The 26,850-nt window shown below is 39.7% G+C and overlaps 1 protein-coding gene and 1 long non-coding RNA gene across 3 annotated transcripts in view; one reads left to right on the top strand and one right to left on the bottom strand.

Moving 5' to 3' along the window:
- Window positions 1-26,850, top strand: part of LOC141278282 (uncharacterized) — a 247,517-nt gene that overhangs the window by 44,744 nt on the left and 175,923 nt on the right. The window contains exon 2 of the long non-coding RNA XR_012330705.1: window positions 18,704-18,756. This is a non-coding gene — a long non-coding RNA (uncharacterized lncRNA). The remainder of the gene's footprint in view (window positions 1-18,703; window positions 18,757-26,850) is intronic.
- The window catches only part of RGS7BP (regulator of G protein signaling 7 binding protein), a 121,585-nt gene that overhangs the window by 80,832 nt on the left and 13,903 nt on the right, over window positions 1-26,850 (bottom strand). The window lies entirely within an intron of this gene.

Below are 26,850 nucleotides of genomic sequence, written 5' to 3'. Positions count from 1 at the left end.
TTATTTACAAAAATAGTGCTGTGAAAATTGGTTAAAATTTAGAAATAAATGGTTCCTACTCTGGATTATATACTAGAACAAAAAATAAAAAAGGAAAAATCATTAAAAAATAGAATGAAATAGAAAATGTATGAAAATATTTCTGATTTTGACTTAGGGAAGCTCTTTCTAAGCCAAAAAAACACAAAAGATGAGCTAGCAGAGAAAAGATTGATAGACAAATAATACACTGAGGAAATGTATTTGCACTGCATTTAACAAAAGTAGATTTAGTATATTAAGAGTTAAAAAGCACCGAAAAAAATTAATACCACTGTAGGAAAAGGGCAAAAGTGATGAACAAGTAATGGCCAAATGCAAAAATATAAATTATCAATGAACATAAGTACAACTACATTACTTATCAAGAAAACTCAAAATAAATTTAAAAATAATTATTATTTTCTACTACATTGGCCACGCGTAAGAGTAATGTTAACATGCTTATGGTTGGAACTGAATGTGGCAGCCACAGGAGAGAGAACATGCTGTGAGGAGTGCAGCGAGCTCAGGGCCTCTGGCTGCTGTACCTCTGGGATCCACCCAGGTGTGCATGCCAATGCCACATTCTGCAGAGCTCCTAGCAAGTGACAGAGCACAGTGGCCACTAGAACTGGACCACGCCTGCCCAATGCAAGATTCCTCTAAAAGGTCATCTTTGCTCAAGGGCTGCTCGTTGGCCTGGCTGAGAATTTTTCAGTGCTGCACTGCAGTTTGAGGCTCTGCTTACCCATTCCTCCTTTCCTCCCACTCTTCTTTCACAGGTGTCAGTCCTGCTGAAAGCTTTCCCTTTGTACTGCTGCTCCTGCTCCCCTTAATCTCTCACAAATGTTTCCCCCAATAAATATCTTGCATTGCTAACTTCATGCTGAAGAAAATCAATTAGTACAATCTTTCTGGAAGTCATTATAGTAATACTCTTTGACCCACCTTTCACTTCTAGAAATTGACACTAAGGAAATTAACAGATATATTTATAAATTTTATGCAGGATTATCTGACAGTATTATTTATAATTGAAAAAAGTGAAAAGAAACTAATAAAGGATTGGATAAATTATAATATCTTATAAAATAAAACAGTATATATGGTCTTAATTTTAAAGATATGGGATATTACTTATTATATTTATTAATGTAAAAAAGTTTACAAGGGGTACAATTTTATTATAATATATATGTAGGGCTTCCCTGGTGGTGCACTGGTTGAGAGTCTGCCTGCCGATGCAGGGGATGCGGGTTCGTGCCCCGGTCCGGGAGGATCCCACATGCCTCAAAACGGCTAGGCCCATGAGCCATGGCTGCTGAGCCTGCGCGTACAGAGCCTGTGCCCCACAATGGGAGGGGCCACAACAGTGAGAGGCCCGTGTACCGCAAAAAAAAAAAAAAAAAAAAGTAAAAAAAAAAAAAAATATATATGTAGACAAAAGAAGAAAGTAATATTCAAGGATGTAATTTTAATTTTCTTCTTTGTGCTTTCCCTTTTAATTTCTAAATTCTGCAATGAACACATTACGTTATGGTAAAAATACATGTTACTTAAATTATGCCTATATAGGCATTTAAAAAACAGGAAAAATACCAAGATATAATTAGCAGTTATTCTTTGAGTGATGATATTATGACTAATATTTCTTCTTTACTCTCCTGAATTTTTAAAATTTTCTAATATTAAAAATAATTTTCATTAAAATTAGATTTTACTAATTTTTTAAAACAATGCAAATCAATTTAAAATGGTGCTTGAACAATTGTACATCTGTATTCAAAAATATAAACTCAGCCTATGCATCATACTTTATACAAAACTTAGCTGAACATGGATCACAGACACAAATATAAAACATAAAACTATAAAAATTTTAAAGGAAAACATAGGAGAAAGTCCTTGATGTTTTACATGAGACAAAGAGGTTTAAACAAGACACCAAAAACATGATTCAAAAAAGAAAAATTGATAAATTTAAGTTCATCAAAATAATTTTTAAATTGTTCTGTGAAAGACACTGTTAAGAAATGGAAGAGAGGGCAGACAGCAGAAGCAAGAAGAACTACAATCCTGCAGCCTGGTTTTTGTGGAACAAAAACCACATTCACAGTAAGATAGACAAGATGAAAAGGCAGCGGGCTATATACCAGATGAAGGAACAAGATAAAACCCCAGAAAAACAACTAAATGAAGTGGAGATAGGAAACCTTCCAGAAAAAGAATTCAGAATAATGATAGTGAAGATGATCCAGGACCTCAGAAAAAGAATTGAGGCAAAGATCGAGAAGATGCAAGAAATGTTTAACAAAGACTTAGAAGAATTAAAGAACAAACAAAGAGAGATGAACAATACAATAACTGAAATGAAAATTACACTAGAAGGAATCAATAGCAGAATAACTGAGGCAGAAGAATGGATAAATGACCTGGAAGACAGAATGGTGGAATTCACTGCTGTGGAACAGAATAAAGAAAAAAGAATGAAAAGAAATGAAGACAGCCTAAGAGACCTCTGGGACAACATTAAATACAACAACATTCGCATTATAGGGGTCCCAGAAAGAGAAGAGAGAAAGAAAGGACCAGAGAAAATACTTGAAGAGATTATAGTCGAAAATTTCCCTAACATGGGAAAGGAAATAGCCACCCAAGTCTGGGAAGTGCAGAGAGTCCCACAGAGGAAAAACCCAAGGAGAAACACACTGAGACACATAGTAATCAAATTGGCAAAAATTAAACAAAATGAAAAATTATTGAAAGCAGCAAGGGAAAAACAACAAATAACATACAAGGGAACTCCTATAAGGTTAACAGCCGATCTCTCAGGAGAAACTCTACAAGCCAGAAGGGAGGGGCATGATATAATTAAAGTGATGAAAGGGAAGAACCTACAACCAAGATTACTCTACCCGGCAAGGATCTCATTCAGATTCGATGGAGAAATCAAAAGCCTTACAGACAAGCAAAAGCTAAGAGAATTCAGCACCACCAAACCAGCTCTACAACAAATGCTCAAGGAACTTCTCTAAGTGGGAAACACAAGAGAAGAAAAGGACCTACTAAAACAAACCCAAAACAATTAAGAAAATGGTCATAGGAACATGCATATCGATAATTACCTTAAACGTGAATGGATTAAATGCTCCAACCAAAAGACACAGGCTCGCTGAATAGGTACAAAAACAAGACCCATATATATGCTGTCTCCAAGAGACCCACTTCAGACCTAGGGACACATCCAGACTGAAAGTGAGGGGATGGAAAAAGATATTCCATGCAAATGGAAATCAAAAGAAAGCTGGAGTAGCAATACTCATATCAGATAAAATAGACTTTAAAATAAAGAATGTTGCAAGAGACAAAGAAGGACAGTACATAATGATCAGGGGAATCAATCCAAGAAGAAAATATAACAATTATAAATATATATGCACCCAACATAGGAACACCTCAATACATAACGCAACTGCTAACAACTATGAAAGAGGAAATCGACAGTAACACAATGATAGTGGGGGACTTTAACACCTCACTTACACCAATGGACAGATCATCCAAAATACAAATATATAAGGAAACAAAAGCTTTAAGTGACACAATAGACCAGATAGATTTAATTGCTATTTATAGTACATTCCATCCAAAACAGCAGATTACCCTTTCTTCTCAAGTGTGCACGGAACATTCTCCAGGATAGATCACATCTTGGGTCACAAATCAAGCCTCAGTAAATTTCAGAAAATTGAAATCATATCAAGCATCTTTTCTGACCACAACACTATGAGATTAGAAATCAATTACAGGGAAAAAATTGTAAAAAACACGAACACATGGAGGCTAAACAATAGGTTACTAAATAACCAAGAGATCACTGAAGAAATCAAGGAGGAAATAAAAACATACCTAGAAACAAATGACAATGAAAACATGATGATCCAAAACCTATGGGATGCAGCAAAAGCAGTTCTAAGAGGGAAGTTTATAGCTATACAAGCCTACCTCAAATAAGAAGAAAAATCTCAAATAAACAATCTAACCCTACACCTAAAGGACCTAGAGAAAGAAGAACAAACAAAACCCAAAGTTAGCAGAAGGAAAGAAATAAAGATCAAAGCAGAAATAAATGAAATAGAAGCAAAGAAAACAATAGCAAAGATCAATAAAACTAAAAGCTGGTACTTTGAGAAAATAAACAAAATTGATAACCCATTAGCCAGACTCATCAAGAAAAAGAGGGAGAGGACTCAAATCAATAAAATTAGAAAAGAAAAAGGAGAAGTTACAACAGACACTGCAGAAATACAAAGCATCCTAAGATACTACTACAAGCAACTCTATGCCAGTAAAATGGACAACCTAGAAGAAATGGACAAGTTCTTAGAAAGGTTATAACCTTCCAAGACTGAACCAGGAAGAAATAGAAAATATGAACAGACCAATCACAAGTAATGAAATTGAAACTGTGATGAAAAATATTCCAGCAAACAAAAGTCCAGGACCAGATGGCTTCACAGGTAAATTCTATCAAATATTTAGAGAAGACCTAACACCCATCCTTCTCAAATTCTTCCAAAAAATTGCAGAGGAAGGAACACTCCCAAACTCATTCTATGAGTCCACCATCACCCTGATACCCAAACCAGACAAAGATACTACAAAAAAAGAAAATTGCAGACCAATATCACTGATGAATATAGATGCAAAAATCTTCAACAAAATACTAGCAAACAGAATCCAACAATACATTAAAAGGATCATACACCATGATCAAGTGGGATTTATCTTAGGGATTCAAGGATTCTCCAATATATGCAAATCAATCAATGTGATACACCATATTAATAAATTGAAGAATAGAAACCATATGATCATCTCAATAGATGCAGAAAAAGCTTTTGACAAAATTCAACACCGATTTATGATAAAAACTCTCCAGAAAGTGGGCATAGAGGGAACCTACCTCAACATATTAAAGGCTATATACGACAAACCCACAGGAAACATTATTCTCAATGATGAAAAACTGAAAGCATTTCCTCTAAGATCAGGAACAAGACGAGGATGTGCACTCTCGCCACTATTATTCAACATAGTTTTGGAAGTTCTAGCCACAGCAATCAGAGAAGAAAAAGAAATAAAAAGAATACAAATTGGAAAAAAAGAAGTAAAACTGTCACTGTTTGCAGATGACATGATACTCTACATACAGAATCCTAAAATTGCCACCAGAAAACTATTAGAGCTAATCAATGAATTTGGTAAAGTTGCAGGATACAAAATTAATGCACAGAAATCTCTTGCATTCCTATACACTATATGATGAAAAATCTGAAAGAGAAATTAAGGAAACACTCCCATTTACCACTGCAACAGAAAGAATAAAATACCTAGGAATAAACCTACCTAGGGAGACAAAGACCTGTATGCAGAAAACTATAAGACACTGATGAAAGAAATTAAAGATGATAAAAACATATGGAGAGATATACCATGTTCTTGGATTAGAAGAAACAACATCGTGAAAATGACTATACTACCCAAAGCAATCTACAGATTCAATGCAATCCCTATCAAATTACCAATGTCATTTCTTATAGAACTAGAAGAAAAAATCTTAAAATTTGTATGGAGACACAGAAGTCTCGAATAGCCAAAGCAGTCTTGAGGGAAAAAAGCGGAGCTGTAGGAATCCAACTCCCTGACTTCTGACTATACTATAAAGCTACAGTAATCAAGACAATATGGAACTGGTACAAAAACAGAAACATAGATCAATGGAACAAGATAGAAAGCCCAGAGATAAACTCACGCACCTATGGTCAACTAATCTATGACAAAAGCGGCAGGGATATACAGTGGAGAAAAGACAGTCTCTTCAATAAGTGATGCTGGGAAAACTGGACAGCTACATGTAAAAGAATGAAATTAGAACACTCCCTAACACCATATCAAAAATAAACTCAAAATGGATTAGAGACCTAAACGTATGACTGGACACTATTAAACTCTTAAAGGAAAACATAGGAAGAACACTCTTTAACATAAATCACAGGAAGATCTTTTGTGATCCACCTCCTAGAGTAATGGAAATAAAAACAAAAATAAACAAATGGGACCTAATGAAACTTCAAAGCTTTTTCACAGCAAAGGAAACCATAAACAAGATGAAAAGACAACCCTCAGAATGGGAGAAAAATATTTGCAAACGAATCAACAGACAAAGGATTAATCTCCAAAATTTACAAGCAGCTCATGCAGCTCAATATGAAAAAAATAAAGAACCCAATCCAAAAATGGGCAGAAGACCTAAATAGACATTCCTCCAAAGAAAATATACAGATTGCCAAGAAACACATGAAAGGATGCTCAACATCACTAATCATTAGAGAAATGCATATCAAAACTAAAATGACGTATCACCTCACACCGTTCTGAATGACCATCATCAAAAGATCTACAAACAATAAATGCTGGAAATGGTGTCGAGAAAAGGGAACCCTCTTGTACTGTTGGTGGGAATGCAAATTCATCCAGCCACTTTGGAGAACAGTATGGAGGTTCATTAAAAAATAAAAATAGAATTACCATATGATCCAGCAATCCCACTACTGGGCATACATCCAGAGAAAACCATAATTCAGAAAGACACATGCATCCCAATATTCACTGCAGCACTATTTACAATAGCCAGGTCATGGAAGCAACCTAAATGCCCATCAACAGACGAATGGATAAAGAAGATGTGGTACATATATAGAATGGAATATTACTCAGCCATAAAAACGAATGAAATTGGGTCATTTGTAGAGATGTGGATGCATCCAGAGACTGTCATACAGAGTGAAGTAAGTCAGAAAGAGAAAAACAAATATTGTATACTAATGCATATATGTGGAACCTAGGGAATGGTACAGATGAACCAGTTTGCAGGGTAGAAATAGCTACACAGATGTAGGGAACAAACGTATGGACACGAAGAGGGGAAAGTGGCAGGGGGTGGGGGTGATGGTGTGATGAATTGGGTGATTGGGATTGACATGTATACACGGATGTGTATAAAATTGATGACTAATAAGAACCTGCTGTATAAAAAAATAAAATAAAATTGAAAAATTAAACTAAATAAATAAATGAATAAATAAAAGAAAGTGAAAATACAAACCTCAGACTGGAAAAAATATTTGCAAATTACATATTTGACAAAGGAGGCTTATACGGAAAATACAAAGTACTCTCAAAACTCAACCGTTAGAAAACAACCCAATAAAAAAAATAAGCAAAACACTTAACCAGACACTTCACAGAAGAAGATATGTGCATGGCAAATAAGGACATAAAAAATGCTCATGGACTTCCCTAGTGGTTAGTGGTTAATAATCCGCTTGCCAATGCAGAGGATACGTGTTCAAGACCTGGTCCCAGAAGATCCCACATGCCACAGAGCAACTAAGCCCATGCGCCACAACTACTGTGCCTGTGGTCTACAGCCCGTGCGCCTAGAGCCTGTGCTCTGTAACAAAGAGAATCCACCACAATGAGAAGCCCGAGCACAGCAACAAAGTGTAGCCCCTGCTTGCTGCACTAGAGAAAGCCTGCATGCAGCAACAAAGACCCAACGCAGCCAAAGATAAATAAATTAATTAATTAATGGGAAAAAAAAAGATGCTCAACACCATTGGTCATTAGGGAAATTCGAATTAAAAACACGAAGTACCTGTATATGCTTTTAGAATGCCTAAAACGAGCAAAAGCTAACAATACTAAGTGCTGGCAAGGGTGCAGGGACACTTCAATTCTTATACATGCTGGCTGGAGTGCAAAATGTTACAATCACTTGGGAAAAAGTTTGGCAGCTTCTTATGAAGTTAAATACATAGTACATAATTGCCTCGTGACCCAGACCTTCTACTCCTCGGTATTTACCCAGAATAAATGAAAATTTTGTTCACCCAAGAACCTGTATGTCAATGCTTGCAGCAGGTTTATTCATAATCACCCAAACTGGAAATAACCTAGATATCCTTCATTTGGTGGAAGGATAAACAAATGGTGGTGTATCTATAAGATGGAACGCTACTGAGCAATAAAAAGGAATGACCATTCAACAACATGGAGGAAGTTCAAGTAGAATCAAGTAGAACCTCAAGGGAGTGAAAGAAGTGAAAGAAGACACAGTTAAAAGGCCACATGCTATATGATTCCATTTACATGACATTTGACAAAGACAAAATTAGAGTAACAAAGAACAGATCAACGTTTGCCAGGGGCTGGGGATTTCCGGAGGGACTGACTATGAAAGGCTGCATGAGAGAATGTTTTGGGGTAATTGAACTCTTCTGTATCTTGATGGTGGTGGTGCTTAAATAACTGTATGTATTTGTCAAAACTTATAGAAATGTGCAGCAAAAAAGTAAATTTTACTCTATACAAGTTAAATAAATTTTTAAAAGATAAAAATAAAGTAGGGGCACTAAAATAGAAAAGCTTGGAAAAAGTTAATTGTTGAAGCTGAAAAAATTGTTTTCTATCAAAACAGATCTAACATTAATTAAATTAGCTATATGTATGGTTTAGATTAAGTGGATAAAATAATGCATATTTATTAGGTTTATCAACTTTTAAAATTCACAAACCCACAAGAAAACATGTTAAAGCAGAGGGAAAGAGGAGCTTTATAATTAATCGGTTGAGACAGTTATGTCAAAGGCTGTGATCTTTCTCCTCTTCCTTCCCTCTCTCTCCTACTCTTCCCATGTGGCTGCCTTCAGGCATTTAACGCTGCGTGAAGTTTTCCTGTGGGTCTTCATGGACTTTGAAGAGTATATCAGAAAGCTTAGAATAGCAGTTTGACAGACCAGGCAGAGATAGTCTTCATATGATCATCTCTTTTATGGATTCTTGATAAAAGTCAAGAGTCTAACACTAAAACATTTCTCTGAAGGAATATCCAGCATAATCTAGATCAAAATGGTCTGTGATGTAGCTTTCTGGGGATCTGACTTGATCCAGGGATAGAACTGAGAGAAACTCATGGCTAACCTATTTCTAGGATATCTCTCTTGAATATAAATGATTTAGCCAAGCTTCTAGTGAGAAGTAAAGCTCAGAGACTCCAAAATGAGCAACCCTATCAGGTATAGTAGAACTCTCTTATCCAGTGTCACTGAGACTGGTCATTGTGTGGTTAGTAAGTCAGCTCTAACTCTATATCTTAAACTGTTATTTTAAGCTGAGACGTAATTTTACAGTCATCCACCAGTTTTCTGATGAAAGGCTAAGGTCTTCCCTTTAAATGTGGATTCATTGATTGGGATTCTTCGTCTGACAACAAAACCCCACACCCATAACAATCATCTCCAATTTCCAGTTTCAATTTCTTTAAAGTGCAGCAAGATCTTAAAGACACTTGTGATGCACACCAAGTGCAGAATCCTCCTAAAATTTTATGATTGTTGTTCATAGTGTTTTACAGTTATCTTGTGCATACCTAATTTGATAGTAATTTTCTCTTACCAGCTCACATTTATGGTCACTTTCTAAGGTGTTCAACTACTTAGTTTGTATGTTAACAGCTCTCTTTTTGCCCCTCCTATCTCATCAGTTTACCTAATCAAAATTACAGTGTAAAAATAAACATATTTGGAAACCAACATAACTGACTCTTGATAAGCATACAACTCAACTGGGGTGGGGTGGGGATGTGCAGAAGTCCATGGCATGTATTAGATGCTTGCTAACGTGGGCATTTGGAAGTTCTATAGAGGAAATGGAGAGCTTCCCTTAATCCAGTGGCTCAAGTAAGTGAAGGTCAGTTAAAAGGATACCTATGGAGAACAGTATGGAGGTTCCTTAAAAAACTAAAAATAGAACTACCATATGGCCCAGCAATTCCACTACTGGGCATATACCCTGAGAAAACCATAATTCAAAAAGAGTCATGTACCACAGTGTTCATTGCAGCACTGTTTACAATAGCCAGGACATGGAAGCAACCTAAGTGTCCATCAACAGACAAATGGATAAAGATGTGGCACATATATACAATGGAATATTACTCAGCCATAAAAAGAAATGAAATTGAGTTGTTTGTAGTGAGGTGGATGGACTTAGAGTCTGTCATACAGACTGAAGTAACTCAGAAAGAGAAAAACAAATACCTTATGCTAACACATATATATGGAATCTGAAAAAGAAGAAAAAAAGTTTCTGAAGAACCTAGGGGCAGGGCAGGAATAAAGACACAGACATAGAGAATGGACTTGAGGATACGGGGAGGGGGAAGGGTAAGCTGGGACAAAGTGAGAGAGTGGCATGGACATATATACACTACCAAATGTAAAACAGATAGCTAGTGGGAAGCAGCCACATAGCACAGGCAGATCAGCTCGGTGCTTTGTGACCACCTAGAGGGGTGGGATAGGGAGGGTAGGAGGGAGACGCAAGAGGGAGGGGATATGGGGATATATGTGTACATATAGTTGATTCACTTTGTTATACAGCAGCAACTAACACAACAATGTAAAGCAATTATACCTCAATAAAGATGTTAAAAATAAAAGGAAGGATACCTATAGTAGCTGAAATGTAGATATTCTGTGCTGTTGGTTGACAGATGACATGACATGTATGCTTTATACACATTTTTTTTGAAAGTTAAAGTGTGTGATATGTATTCCTTGCCTTGATGAGAAATCAACCCCTCGAACAAAGATAAATTGCAGGAATAAGTGCAAACAGGATTAAGATTTTCATACTACTACTACTACACATATTTGGATTTTTTAAAATTGTGAGTGTACATGGCAATGAACACCAGAAGGAACATAATCATCGTGGTTAACATAATTTCTTTTTCTTCATGCTGTCCTCTCCCAGGATATCTGATGCTTAAAAGGTCCCTCTCAGAATTTTCTTATTTCTCCTCTTCCTCACCATGATCATCACTTCCTGCTCCCACTTGAGGTTTGCCCACAGAAATCAGAAATATCTTGTTTTTACTGCTACGACTACAGGTTTCTGTCTTTAAACGTGGCCCTGTTCCAAGATTATGATCCAGTTTTTGGCTGTTCCTTGATATTTAGTGAGGATATTACCTACCTGAAGAGACTTCTGGACTCCAGTTCTGAAAGCCCTGCTATACAGGGCAAGGCTATTTTGACTTTGAGAGTTACAAATTATCCTTTTCTGCAAAATAGAGAAAAGGATAAATTGGTACCTCTATAGCATTTTTTTTTTCAATCATGACTGCACCCCAAAGGCTTGTCTATATGGACACTCTAGACAACTAAGTCTCTGAATTTTTTTGGGTTTTACATTTTGATTCCCAAGACTCTCTTCCAAAAGACTAGATTTTTGGGCTTCCCTGGTGGCACAGTGGTTAAGAATCCACCTGCCGATGCAGGAGACATGGGTTCCAGCCCTGGTCTGGGAAGATCCCACAGACCGTGGAGCAACTAAGCCCGTGTGCCACAACTACTGAGCCTGCGTGCCACAACTACTGAAGCCCACGCGCCTACAGCCTGTGCTCCACAACAAGAGAAGCCACCTTAATGAGAAGCCCGTGCAACGCAATGAAGAGTAGCCCCTGCTGGCCGCAAGTAGAGAAAGTCTGCACGCAGCAATGAAGACCCAACACAGCCAAAAATAAAACAAATTCAAAAGACTAGATTTTTGCCTTTTTAAAAACTGAAATTAAGCTGTTCCACTGACAGTAACTAGTCAAGCACATTCAATTGCTTCTTCAGGCCACCACCTAAAAGGTGTTGGCAGGACAATTTAATCTCCGTAACGGAAGACGTGCATCTTCCTATCTGCTAGAGAAGGAGGGTGAAAAATCTAGTTCAGCTAAAAGTTTAAAATGGAAATGAATAGGAATTTGAGGAAGGTTTACTTTATGCTATTTAATATCTAAGCTATGCTAGATAGCCTTTTTGTCATTTAATAATCAACTTTTACTTATAGCTTTTAAGCTGACCATATATTTTGCTCTTTGATTATGATGGTTAGCTGGAGAGGTGAGCCTGGTAGGAAGCAACTTTCCAGAAGTTATTCACGCTTGGGGTGAGAGCAGAACCAATCCTATCCCAAGCATTCATTCAAGTTTCTTGCAGCCATTATGCCAACCAGGGGATGCCTTGAATATATGACATTCAAACTGGGATCAGGCATCTGATGTATTCACCTGCCTTGACAAGAGAAATGTATACACTGTAATGGGTTTCTTCAGTGATCTAGATCAGGACAGAGATAAATACATGCTTCTAAGGCACAGCAAAACTTCTTGGTATGTGTGTCAATAGCCACTGTCTCCACTTCCTCACTTCCCATTGTCTCTTCAACCCTCCAGTCTGGACTTCTGTCCCCATCGCTCTGCTGGCTCCTCACATCAAGGTCACCAAGAACCTCTCTCTCACAGACTGCCCTGGTCCCTCTGTCCTCTTACTTGACATTTCAGCAGCATTTGACACGGCAGTCACACCTTCCATCTTGAGACACTTTCTCTCTTGACTCCCAGGGCCCTCTAACCCGAAATTCCTGGCTCCTCCTACGTCTTCTTGACTAGATCTCACCTTTCTTCCTAAACTGGCTCTGCCCTGAGCTCTATCCTGTTGTCTATCTACACTATCTCCCTAAGTCAACTCATCCAGTCCCAAAGTTTTAAATACCACCCCCATGCCAATGACTTCCAAATTTAAATGTATAGTCCCGACCTTTCCTCTGAGCTCCAGACTTGTCCTAATGGACATTATCTTCTAATGGATATTAATGGATGCCTAAAGGAATCTCACAGTTATTATGTTCAAACAGAGCTTTTGATTTTTGCTCTCTCATCCCCTGAAATGCGCCTCACCTAGACCTCCCTGTTTCATGACAAGGCGCTACCATCCGGTCAGCTGCTCAGGCCAAAAATGAAGGACTCATTTTTGATTCTCCCCTTCCACTCATCCTCTTCCCCCACCTCACCCCCTTCAGCTTTCAGTCCATCTAGAAGTCCTTCTGGCCTCACCTCTAAAATAAGCCACTCCCACCCGCGGAACTGATTCCTCTCTTGTCCTCTACAGTCTTCTGCCATATATTTAAAAACCATAAATCTCATCCTCCTATGGCTTTTCACTGCACTTTGAATCCCATCCACCCTGTGACCTCACAAGGCCCTGCTGGGCTAGCTTCTAAGTCCCTCCTTGACCTTGTCTTGCCCTGCTCTCCCACCCTCTCACCACTCCCCAGTCTGTCAGGTTCTGGAGCTCGCCAGGCTTATTCCTACCTCAGGGTCTTGGTACTTGCTTCTCCTTCTGCCTGGAATGCTCTGCCCCAGATCTTCGTAGAGCTAGTTCCTCTTACCATTCAGGTCCCATCTCAAATGTCACCCCTTCAGAGAGGACTTCCCTGTCCACCCAAACCAGCTGCCTTTCCCTTGCCCTGGATGTGACACACTTGTCACGTTGTCCTTTTATATTATACTCTTTGTACACATACCGCTTTTGTAATTATCTTGTTTGTTTTCTTATTTATCATGTCTCCTCTAGCAGGTATAAATTCCATGAGGGTGTATCACATCTGCTTTATTTCCTGGGGTAACCCCAGTGCCTGGTACATAGTAGATGCTCAATAAATCTTTGTTGAAAGAGTAACTGTAGTTCAGAAATAAGCATGAGAAAAAGATTGGAGTAACCTCCGACTTTTACTTGGGACACAGTTTTACTGCATTGTGTTGAACTACAAAGAGGCATAAAGCTTTGAATGGGTGTGAAATTGTTCTTAAAATCCAGGTTTCTGGAAGGTATATAAATTCATTTATGAAAGAAAAAATATCAGGTGACGATCTCCATATTTAATTCCTTACCCTGCCACTTTCAAGGACAGTGGTTCTCAACTTTGGTTGCCTCCTGGAATCACCTGGCTGGCTTGTGTCTCACTCGTAGAGATGCTGCTATAACTGATGTGGGTTGTAGCCTGAGCATCAGTAGTCATTAAAAGCTTTTCAGGTGATTCTAATATGCAGCCAAAGTTGAGAATCTTTGTTCTAGGGGATATTTTTTGACCTCATGAAATATGGTTTCCAAAACCCATGAAATCTTGAAAATAGAGCCATTTGTCTTAGAACCTAGTATTTGAGGTTTCCACAGCTTCTTATTCATTAGTACACCCAGGGTTGGAAAGGCCTACCATATCCTGGCTGAGTTTCAGTATCACCAACCACATCAGTCTCTCTAAAGCTGGGAAGGCAACAAAAAGGCTGATGACATTTCAGAAGCGATAAGAAGAGAATTGAATGCAGTTAAGAGATGATGTTCCACTCAAGAGGCAAGAAAGTAAGGGGCTACGTGTGCGATTCAGGGGAGAAATTGGAATGATTCTCTCCTGGACCATATCAATAGATGGAAGAGTTCTCAGGGGTAACACCCGGGGGATGCTTGGGCAGGAGGAGAGATTAACTGGTAACAGCAGCCTCATGCTAGCGGTGTCTTGGGAAATGAAGACACAGAGCAGTAGTCTCGATTTCAGTCAGTATGTGTATAGGATGAAGCTGTGAGGAAAGAGATTCAGAGACACAAGAGCCAAGAGCAATCCTGGAGTGGGGTAGTCTGGTAACATTAGTGATTCAGGCTGCAGCATGGGCTGACTCAGCAGCGCACATAGGACAAGGCCCCTGTTAGCCAAATGTACCAGAGCAGAATTCTTGGAAAGGGAGTCGGGGAAGCACCAGACTCCCCAGAGAAGGTCAGAGGTGGACTAAAGGTAGGAGTAGTTCCCCAGGGACTGAAAAACAGAGAAACATAGTTTCATTATTTATAGAGGTATTTGAGCAGCTGATGCTTTTACTTTCTCTGTGAAGTAGGAGACTAGATCATCATTCTTTTTACTCATTGTTTTTAAATGCAAATGGCCTTCCAAATACTTAGAAAAGCAAACATAGATGCTCTAACAATTCAACTTCCTGAAACAAAAGGTTATTATTTTGACACTTGAAAGGGTATTTACACAATTTCTCCTAAAAGTAAATGCTCTTCATAAAGCCCATTCTGCCTCTCTCTGCTTTACAGATAAAGCCCCTTTGTTCTAGGAAGCTCTTTCTGTTTTGGTTTATGAAAACAGACACGGAGCTGACACAACCCAGGTTCAGCTTCAGGAAAAAAGGATATTACAACAAACTGTGGTGGTGCTTGCGCTGTTTAGAAAAAGATTTAAACAGTGATAACATTAAGTCATTGTACAGCTCTTCCCATTTACGGTTCCAGCTCCATTTTTATCATCTAAATTAGTCTGACTTTCAGTATAAACTTGTCTTTGGTGAGCTCCCTCCTTTGAATTTTTCTGAAAGGCAGTAAGCATGTCAAAAAGATTTATGGAACAAAATCTTTCAAGACCTAAGATTCTCTCTAAAAACAGCACTTACCAGTAAGGAACTTTTACACTTTAGTTGTGTGTGTATGCACGTAGCAGAAAAGGGGGAAAAACCTAGCAAGTAGGAAACTAGAAGATAGAACAGGAGGTGAATTTCCAAGATGATGAACATTTTTAACACTGTTTAAACATATTAGTCTCTCTACCACTCCAGTGTTATCACTACGGGGTTCTCTAAATCACCTACGTCCACTGTGTGGTTTTAAAAATGAGATTATCTCTAATTCTTACATCGCAGCATACTTAAGACCCGAGGACTCATACATGCAAATTCATACATGCAAGGACAAGCCCACCACACACATGAACAAACAAGATATTGTTTGTAAGGATCTATGAATTTTTAACTTTGAAATCCCAGAACGAGGTACTGGAAGCCTCAGTGCCTAGCACACAGAGAAGTGCATGATGACTATAGGAAGAATAAATGAACAAACAAGGGGGGCGTTTCCAGAGTCTGGCTTGGAGCAGCCATGACCCAGTTACGTGGGGTGACTCTTCATGCACTGGAGCTGGATTAGAACCCTGAGGAGAGTGTGACCCTCACACACCTCCGAACTTGGGAGATGGCAGATAACAAACTCCCCAAGTGCGGAGTTTTATTTTCTTCTTGTTATGCAAATTGATGTCTCCAATGACTCTGAGGCATGAACCACAGACTTTTCAAATTAAAAGAATGAATATAGATATTTTTCTTTTTGTAATAGCTTGTAATTTTCCTTAGAAACCTCTCGTGAGGTTTTTTTTCCTAACACTGCAGGAAGATAGAAAAATGCAGATATATCTTTTAAACCATTGTTTTGCAGAAGACGTTTGTCCTTTCTTTGGCCATCCAACATTCGACCCTTCTTCCTGTTGGGACATTCCCTGTTATCAGTGGTACTGAGGGGTCACAGTGTCCTGATTCCCATTATGGAAGCTGAAAGGAGGTCAGCCATTCTCTCCTTACTCCCTGCAGCCAGGATGTTGCACATGACCAGCTGGGCAATCTTACCAGGGCTCTGAAGCTGCATGTGTGACCCAAGAGGAAAGGGTGGTTAGGACTCAGTTGGGGTAGCAAAGTCTATCCGTGACATTGGCCAGGGCAACATCCTGGCCAGCCTGTTTCTGCTATGTAGCCTGTACAGTCTCCTTGGTTCATGTCCATTTTCCAAGCCCTCCCTCACATTCCCCCACTGGATTGTATGATCCCCACATAACCTTCCAAAATATCCTCCTATTTGCTTAAGATATCTAGAGCAAGCTGCTGTTACTTGCAACAAAAACCCAAATTGATATTACAATTACTGATCAATAACCAAACAGTTCTTGGCAGTTACTTAAAAATGGAGGGGAAAGTAAAAAATTATAAATTATCAAATAAATTTGAATCACATTCAGACATTATTTATGTTCTTCCAGTGGTGGCACAGGGGAAAATCTAGTGGCCTTTGAATCAAGAGGTCATGAGTTCAAGTACTGACCTTACCATTTATTGACTATGTGACCTTGGGCAAGACACTTAATCTCTATGAGCCTCCATTTCCTCACTTATAGCACAAGAGTAAAAATATCACACAGGTATGTTCTAAAGACAATAGGAGATTATTTTTATCATTAAAGCAGTTTTAAAATCTTAAAGCTATTCTATCACTCCAGGCCAACCAGTCTCTTCTATAGAATCTCATCTTGTCCATAGTCCACATCTGTTATGTATTTCCTAGTTTCTTCTTTGGGTATAGCCTGAAAGGTGAAATACTTATGGCTTCAAATTCTTGTTCAAACAGGTACCTTATATTATTACTTCCAATGTAAGCAATGAAGCGAAAGCTCTTGAAAATATGAGTAGATGACTTCCTTCCTTCTCAATTCAACAGCTGAGTTTATATTTGACCCAACTTATGTCACTCCCCTACAGACAGACAGACAGAGCAGAGCTCAAACCATAGCTTGTTTACCTATTGATCACCAGATCCTTCAAAGCTACCATTTGAACTTTGGCTTCTACCTAAAATTTGTGATTGAAACATGTGTTCCCAGTTTATTGATGTCATTTAGTATAGAACTAAAGGCCTGCCCATGGAGGCTCTTAAGTGGGACATAAATGGAAGTTTTCTGGTCATGTGATGCAGGCACAGCTAAAGGAAGACTGTGAAAACTGAGGCAGAGAAAGGGAGGTGGCATGATGCTGGCCCAGCAAGGATTACAGTCTGAAGTCTGGTCACTGATCTTAGATGATGTAACATAAATGGTTTACGGGCAGTTGATATAACTCTTCCAGCAGAGGGCAGGAAAAAGAGGGGGAAGGAAAGAGGGTCCCATGTGGGGCTGCCCTCCATTGCCACAGCCCGGGAACATCCCCTTGAGGAAAAAGGAAGGGAGACGCCTGGGAGCCGTGTTTGCTGGGTGGATCCTTTGTCTGTGCCAGTGGTTCTCAAACTTGTCTACGCATCTGAATCACCTGGGGATATTTAATAAATTCTGGAGCCCAGGCCATGCCCCCTACGCTTAAATCAGAACCTCTGAGGGTGGGACCCAAGCCCTCATATTTTTTGAAGCTTCCCAGGTGATTCTAGCGGGCAACACAAGTTTAGGAACCTCTGGTCCATGTTGTTCTCAGATCCTGTTCATGTTAATAAAGCTTGTGAACTGCAGCCATCAATGTCAGAGTTTCTTTTTCCCCATTCCCCTCTTAGTCCTCTTGAACTTGGAGTCTGACAACAAAAAGCCAAGATACACTCATTATATTATATGCATATATTGTGTTGTTTTGAAAACATTTCTAAAGGCCTAACCACTTTTATAAAAGAAAAAGACTTGCCTTAAACCCAAAGTCATTTTTCTAGTGTAACTGCCTTTATCAGTGGCTCATTATTTCTCTAAGGCATTTTTTCTGAAATGAAATATTCTATTCTTGGTGTCAAACCACAGAAGGATTATTCTTGAGCACTTGAAATAATACTCTTTTTTTTTTAGTACTGAAATGGCAGGAAAAATACATTTTTCTAATCAAAATATAATCTTCCAAACTATTTTTATCATTTCCCTCCCAAATTGTTAAAGCTATAAGCTTGTACCATTCTCTTTTTCCGGATTACAACGGAAGTCGTACCGAAAGGTGTTTTTGGTTAAGGAATACTGGAAAAAGGTGTAATAATAATAATAATAATAGCTGGCACTTATGAGGTGTTTGATGTTTGATGTTTTGCTTAAGTGCTTTATCTACATCACATCATTTAATTTTCACAGGAACCCAGTGAGGTTGGTGCTATTATTACTGTTACTTTTTCAGGGGTGGAACCTGAGGCTTGCAGGGGATGAGGACGCTGTGAGGTCATGCTCTTGGTAAGTAGCTAAGTTATTCCCTTCACAGAGGCATGCGTGAATGAATGGAAGTTTAGTGAGCAATTGTGTACAGAAAGGTGTGCTAAGTCCTTGCTCTGATGTCTCTCATTTTATCTTCATAACCACCGACACACAGGCAAAAAATATGACAGGATGCTCTAGGGAAGAAGAACAGATCAAAAGCTTCCTGGCTCTCTGTCCTCCCGACTTTCTCGATCCTGCTTCCTCTCTAATTATTCTCTCCAGTGAAATGGGGGCAGCCCCGCCAGGACCCAGAACAAATACTGCAGGAGAAATTCTTTCTCCCATTTTTTTTTCTCTAGATCAGTAGTTCCAAATCAGGAAAATGAATGCGTCTAAAGCTAGTACAGTTTTGAAGGTAACGTAGAGGACAAGCAAAGCATCAGGTTTTTGCATATATCTGCCCAATAAATAGAAGAGCTAGAATTCCACATAGACAAATATAATTATTTTTGAGATTTTCTACAGCTGTGTTCAAAACGGATATTCAACGCTTGACATGTGAGTCGATTTTCTCCCTTAATGTTTAATATGGAATATTTAGAAAACACAGGTATATAAAAAAGAAAATGAAAATCATTTATCCAGAAAGGAAAAACTGTAAAGGTTTTGGTGCATATCTTTGCAATTATATCTAGCTGTATAATTTTCGTGTTTTTTTTTTTCAAAAATGGGGTCATACTGTAAAACTGTTTTATAATCTGCTTTTTCCACTTACTGTCATTTTCAGTGTTTGCACAGTATTCCAGCACCTGGGTGTACTGTTTTTCATTTAATGAATCCTCTATTGGATATTTAGATCATTACTCATTTTTGACCATGACAAGTGATTCTGTAATGTACAGACACACGTTTTTGCAGCTTGAAGGAAACTTAGCAATGATATGAAAACTACAGCTCAGAGTAGGGAAGGGATTGATCAAAATTACTCAGTTGAAAGCTTGGCTGAAATTCTAAACTGACTACCAGTCTGGGCCTCATTCCTCTACACCAGTGGTTCTCAACCTTGCAGAAATTTAAAAAAATATTCTGTCCAGACCTCACGCTGAGACATTCTGATGTAATTGATCTGGGGTGTGGAATCCAGGTATCAGTATCTTCAAAAACTCCTCCAGGAAGTCTAATGTGCAGCAGAGTTAGAACCACTGCTTGACACTGTGGGGCTTCTGGAATCAAGAGCACACAGAGAGGTGTTCTGGGATCCTCTCGGCATTCACTTCCGCAAGTTAAAGGGGGAAAGCGAAACATCCTACAATTAATTTTTCTTTCTTGAGCTAATAGCACTCGAGTATGTTACCCTCGTGACTTCTTAGTCAATTTTCATGGGGCATTTGGTCTTGAAAGCTGAAAGACAGGTGCATATTCTTGTAATTGCTCAGGTTTTAGACAGCTTTGAATGTTTGCTTTAGAGCAGGTACAGGGGGAGGGCTGGAGGGCAAATGAGGAGCTGCAGCCTGAGGGAAATATGAGTGCCTTCATGTACTCACAGTTACAAAGCCCTTTCGAATTAGCCCTGAGATCTCAGAGGCTCTGATTCTCCCAGCTGTTTGGCTGCAGCCAGCCTCCCGAGGCAACTCCAGGAACCCCAGGGTTGTGTTTCTGGAAAATACCGGTAGGTGTCTAAACAGTCCCATTAGTTGCTCACTGGCATAGTAAGCTGGCCTGAGACTTTGTTGCCCCAGGTCCCAACTATCCCACAAAGGTGCCAATCAAACTAAAACTGGCCATCACTGCCATGGTCTCTTTCTGGCTGCAGTGGAGTTGGAAATTGATTGTATCCTGAGGCTGGGGAAAGTGAAGCTCACCCATCATTCCAGCAGGTCAGAGATTGAAAGTTAGAAAAAGACTGTTTGCTATGTCTTCTATTTATTTGGAGAAACATCTGGAAGCAAAGTTAGTTGGACTGCAAAACTCTAGCATTTAATGATTTAGCTTTCAGTTCAAAGCCACAGGTTCTATCCCAGGGCCTGGGTTGGAAAGAGTTTAGGGACCATGCTGTATCAAGAATACTACTCTCTTAGAAATTACAGAAAAGTGCCAGATTTTCCTCCCTTATCGTGGATTTGTTCCTGGGGACTCCCTGCTGTCCTGGCTATGATCTGGATTCCTCAGATCTGTATAATACAGCAGAACACCAGCTGAAGGGAAATAAGGAAATATTTACCAATGGAGGTGATTCATGTCCATTTATAAGAGAGAGAAAAACCTCCATGGTCTTAGCTCTGGTTCTCCAGAAATTCCTTAGAGACAAATAACAGGATGATTGGAGAGTGGTACCTGGGGGTCGGTGGACAGGATCATGGACTGGAAGGCAGGAGACCCGGCTTCTCATTTCAGCTCTGTCACTTGCATGCTATCTGGCCAAAGACAAGTCACTTCACCTCTCAGAGCTTCAGTTTCCTCATACATAAAATAGGGATAATAATTCCAGGATTAAATGACTTAATATTTGTGGAAGCATTCTGCATCCTGTAAAGCAGTGGAGATCCATCATGACAGGGGTTCTGTTTATTTAGTAAAGGGTAAGTGCACCTCTCAGGGGCCTCTCAGGCTCGAAGAAATCAATGAATATTAGAATATTAGGCAGCACCCACTTTAGCTCTAAAGGTGTAGGCGCAAAGAACCCCTGCAATGATCGGCAGGGGAACAGTCTTCATAAGACCACCTGGGATGGCTTATGAGCCCCAGTAATTGTTCTTCCAACTGCTTGAGGGAGGGAGGGGTGGGGCAGGGGGAAGGGCAAGAGAAGAATGGATGGTCCACTGGGCTACATTAAATCTTGAGTCTGGAAGGGACACGTTGAGTTAAAGGAAATGTTTGATGTAGGTTCCACACTCGTAAGCAGAGAAAACTGATCAGAGAATGAATACTCTTTGCTGGGAATTCAGATATAGCTATCTAGAAATGGCCTTAACTCTTTTGTGCAAATTGACGTTTGTCACTATTTTGTATACCACATCCTCTTTCAGTTAAATCCTACTAGATACTAAATCATATAAGTAATATGAAATCAGGTTAAGAGAGTATTTTCCCCCTTTAGGATCTCATTTAGATAAAGTAAAATATGTATGTCCTATATTTAACTTTCATGTAGAACTCAGACTCTGTTATATGCCTGACAGGTTATTTGTCTTGATGTTGATCCTAATAAGATCAATGGGTCCTGTGTGATATGAAAGAGTAATGTGTAATATGATAATTTAAATAATTGTCTTAGCAAAAGAAAGGATCTTTCAAGCAATTTGACTTCAGGATGCATGTACAAATATTGTAATTTCTTTCCTTAGGTTCAATTCCAAAAATGTTTAACATGTTCCTAAGGCTAATTAAATATGTTGAACCTTCATTAACAATTCAAGGCCAAAATATATATCTCTGTTTTTTTCTATATTTGGTAGGGATTTTTTTTGCAGGGGGGTTTGTTTTTGTTTATTGAGGTGACAGGTATTGACAAGTTTTAATACTCCACAATGTGCTATTCGGAAAGTAACAAAGAAATTAAGAAGTGGTTACAGTTACTAACATAAACAGAAAATGCTAAGACATCCTGGCATCTCTCTAATTGTTCACATCCACTGATCTGCAAATATTCTGAGCAAGCAAGTGCAGGCTAATTAACAGAGGTAGACACTAATGGCTGAGGGCCTCTTTCAGTCGGCAGACATTTTCTGTTGGCCAACTTTTAAAAATCATATTTCACACACAAACATGAATTCATGGACTCTCTTAAGAAAAAACAGCCACAAGTATGGCACATTTGGCCCATCTTTCTGCATGGGAATCAGTAATCAGTGGAGCTTGTGTGGCAGCCTGCTTCAGACCCACAGGCATGGGTTCCCCAGACCACCAGCACCCCACCTGACCCGCTTCACTTTTTCACATCGCCTCTCTGGCCCCTGATGGATCTGGGTTTGGAGACCTTGAATTGCACATTGCCTCCAATCCTACAACTGCATTTTCCCTTTTCTTTTCCCTTTAGCTTCATTCCTTTTATCCCCTGGCAGTGCCAACTCCTTAATCAGCATAGTTCCCAAAGAACTAATTACTTCCTCCTTCCCTATTTTCTTTCTTCTTTTCCAGCTGAATCATTCCCCTTTCCTGCCTCTTCCCCCCTCACATCCCACAACATTTCTTTCTCAGAAGTTGGAGATTGTCTTTATAAAGGTGAACCATGAAGCAAGACTTTCCCCAAATGAACTGTGATGACATGTCTTTTGGAAAGATTACACCTAAATAGATATTTTAACTCGCTTCACATTTTCACATCAAATCTACCATGGTGCCTGTACGGTAACCTAATATGAAAATTTTGAGAATAATTTCAAGCTACTCTGAATCTGAACAGACTTGGTAGCTTAAAACATATTTCCTCCTTAGAAAACAAAAGATTGAAGGCATGAATATAAAAATAGTTGATAGGGCTTGTTTCCTGGAGGGAACATTTGCTGAGTGATTTTGCATTATGGTACATGCTGTGGCCTAAAATAATCTGAGCAGTTTCCTCATTATTCAATGATGGTACAGTATGCAAACAGAGGCAGCCATTTGAGCTCAAACTTCAGATAGTAAGAGAACATGGTGTACGGCAAAAAATGTTCATGGAAGTCACCCAGCTTGGAAGATACAGCTGTCTCCTTTAAACACTGTTGTACGCTCAGGTGGGGACCAACTGAGTCCTGATTCCTGACTGTGTGCTGACGGGCAGGAACCACGTCAAGTCTCCCCTCTCACCATGCACAGAGAGAAGTCTTCTCAAATGTCCACAGGTGATCTCCTCACAGCCACTCTCAGAATTATGAATTCTGGGGCTTTCAGCCATCTGCTGTGGTCAAGGCAACTGACCCAGTGTAATGATTAATTTTATGTGTCAACTTGACTGGACCACAGGATGCCCAGATATGTGTTTAAACACTGTTTCTGGGTGTGTTTGTGAGGGCATTTCTGGAAGAGATTAGCATTTCAATTGGCACACCGAGTAAAGCAGGTGGTCCTCTCCAGTGTGGGTGGGCACCCTTCAATCCCTTGAGGGCTCAAATAGAACACAACGGTGCAAGAAGGTTGAATTCTCTCTCTCCCTCTGCCTGATTGTTGAGCTAGGACATCAGTCCCCTCCTGCTCTCAGACTGGGACTCACACCATTGGTTCCGCTGGTCCTCAGGTCCTTGGACTCTGAGTGAATTACATCACTGGCTTTCCTGGGTCTCCAGCTTGCAGATGGCAAATCGTGGGACTGCCCCGCCTCCATACGTAGTTGTGTGAGCCAATTCCTCATTTTATATTACAGCCCCCAGCCCCTGCTCACACACTCCTGATCGTGGCTGTTTCTCTGGAGAATCCAAATACGCCCAGTTTGGGAAAGATTTTCCACTCACCTCTCAGTAGTGTTTCTCTCTTCCACGGTGAGGACAGCTGTGCTCATCCAAACTATATGTCCCCAAGTCACAACCACAGACAGATTCTGATCATTTACATTTGCCTCCTATAGCTCATTTGGCAGTGAAAACTCTGCTGTGGTCCTCAGAGAGAAGGTCTTTCTATATCTGCCACTATTTTTGAGCAGGACCCAGATGCGGATTATCACAAAACCAAAACCAATAGATTTTTATAAAAGTTAATCAAGTGCTAGTAAGAACAAGAACAAGACTCTTCAGGTGATGTATCCTTTGCTCACTTTCCCAATACTCATTTCTTACCACATCTGCTGCTTCTTACAGCAGAACAGGACAGACAGGAGTGGATTTTTTTTTTCTTTTCCAAATAATTCCCCTTTAAATAGAAATAATGACACAAACCCCCAAAATGTTTGAAGTGTATAATTCAAGAAGCATGAATTATACATGATTATACACCAGAGGTAATTTTAGGAATTAATTTCTATTTTCTACCTAAATTTTTCCTACATCAGAAATATTTTGGTGAGGGTGAAGGGGAATGGTTTATTCTTTAATTCTAAGACAAATAGGAATTTTCATAGTAATGGACTCATAGGAATATGATATTGAAGATAAAAAATCAAAAATTATCTGTATAGTGATAATGAATATCTGAGAGAGAAAAAACCAGCAGCTTTGCATAATTCCTCAGCTCAGGGAGTGGATGGCAAGAATGGAAATGAGAATTCCAAGCCAAATTTGAATGCTTCAAAATTAGACCCACTAAGGGAATAAAAGGGCCTAAAACTCAGAGCCTGAGCTCTAACAAGCCATCATTCTGGCTGAAAACTAGAAATCCCACAAAGAGGGCAATTTAGATAATTACTATGTATTATGATTTTAAACTCCATTTTCAGGAAAGCAGGACCTCTTGTGGGTTTATTGACAAGATTTGGGTATTTAAAGAAGTGATGTTTTGAGACTGGTCTGGTAATCTCTTCCCATTCTTGTCACCGATGAGTCCTTCCCATCCTTTCACCCAGCCTCAATGTTACTTTCTTGAGTGTTCCCATCACCCAGTGGGAAGCTCTCTAGCCCTGGATACCACTCCTCACCCTCACCTCCATTTCTCTTTTCACCTCTCTACTCACTGATGCCTTGGAGAGGAGCTGGGTGGTCAGTGTCACTGTGGTAATGGAGTGTCCCCCTCTTCCTTAAATGTCTTCTGTGGGGAAGAAGCAGGTCGTTTCTTGAAACCCAGAATTCAGCCCACCTTGACCTGGGTCCAACATTTCTAGGACTTATGTAGGCAAACAAACAAGAAAGAAGGTGCTCAAGGATGGAGCAATTTGAGATAGACACAGTATTGAGAGAGGAAGTCTGAAAAATTCAGGGCCCAGAGAGAAGTGCTGAGGCCCCGAGAATGCAGAGCCGAGATCCATTCACATTCCACTGGCAGCTTCAGCAAGGCCATAATTTTGTTATTTTTTTCCTGCCTGCCTGTTTTCCTCTCCTTACTAGCTGAGGAAACCTTAAAAACCCTCAAATCAGCTGTGTGCCGGATGAAGAGGTCCTTGTGCTGAAGTGAGTCCAGGGAAGGAGAGAGACTCTGAGTGGAAATAATACTTTGTGACAGTGGAAGGGAAGGAAAGCAGGTCGGCCAATCCTGGGGCCTCTCCAAGAAAGGAAGGGGCCGTCTGGGGAAACAAAACAGCCCAGTGTAGTGTCAAGAATAAAGACTCTGGTCACAGAGAGACCAGTGTTCAAACCCCAGCCCCACCCAATATCTTGACCAAATACCTCAACTTTCTGAACTAAATGTACTAAAAAATGGAAATTTAAAAAATATTTAGCAGTATGGGTGCTTTGGAAAGCTTCCAGGTGAGGCATGCTTTATCTAGAATCGAGAGCCAGCCCTGGTGTTTTATTGGCTCTGGATGGGGCCACTATCTTGGAACCACAAGGGACAAGTCACTAGGACCACAAGAATCACTAGGACCACTGTCCTGACATGCTCCAACTTGTGAAATAATCCCAGCTCCCACCTACCTACAGAGTGGCCTCTGATTAGGCCACTATGGGCTAGTTTCTGTTACTTGTAGGTAAATGCATTTCTTAGCCAACATATCTCACTTTAAAACATTATCTCCCTGGGTTCTAAGTAAATATTATTTCAGATGAACTCATTTAATCATGAAGGAATGTATGCAAAGGGTATAGCACACAGTTGGTTCTCAGCACATCTAAACTATTTCTGCTTCCCCTTGGCTCAAGACAGACAAATAGCATCCCTTAAAGTATGCTCATGGCAGGAAGCCCAAGGCTACACAAATAAAAGCGAAAGTACACTGCTCGTTGCTCTCAAAGCTCAGTCCAAGTGGCATCCTGTCTTTTATGAAGTTGTCTTTCCTGCCTACACCCACCCAGGCAGAGCTGATTGCCGCCTCCTTTATGCCTCTCCTCTATCATCCGCATATTTCTATTGTAGCAGTGATCGCACTGTTTTGCAATGATTTGTTTACATGTCTGTCTCACACAGATGCTGGGTGATGAGCTCCTCAAAGGGCAGGAGCTGTGTTGTATTTATCTTTATACTTCCAGAGCCTAGTACAGTGGCTGGCCCATAGTAGGTGTTCAATGTTTTTTTTTTTCTGTGCTGTACGTGGGCCTCTCACTGTTGTGGCCTCTCCCGTTGCGGAGC

This window comes from Tursiops truncatus, chromosome 3, assembly GCF_011762595.2.
Source record: "Tursiops truncatus isolate mTurTru1 chromosome 3, mTurTru1.mat.Y, whole genome shotgun sequence".
Classification (NCBI taxonomy): Eukaryota; Metazoa; Chordata; class Mammalia; order Artiodactyla; family Delphinidae; genus Tursiops; species Tursiops truncatus.
Note: the sequence above shows the minus strand (reverse complement) of the source record. Positions and strands in the feature narration are given on the sequence as shown.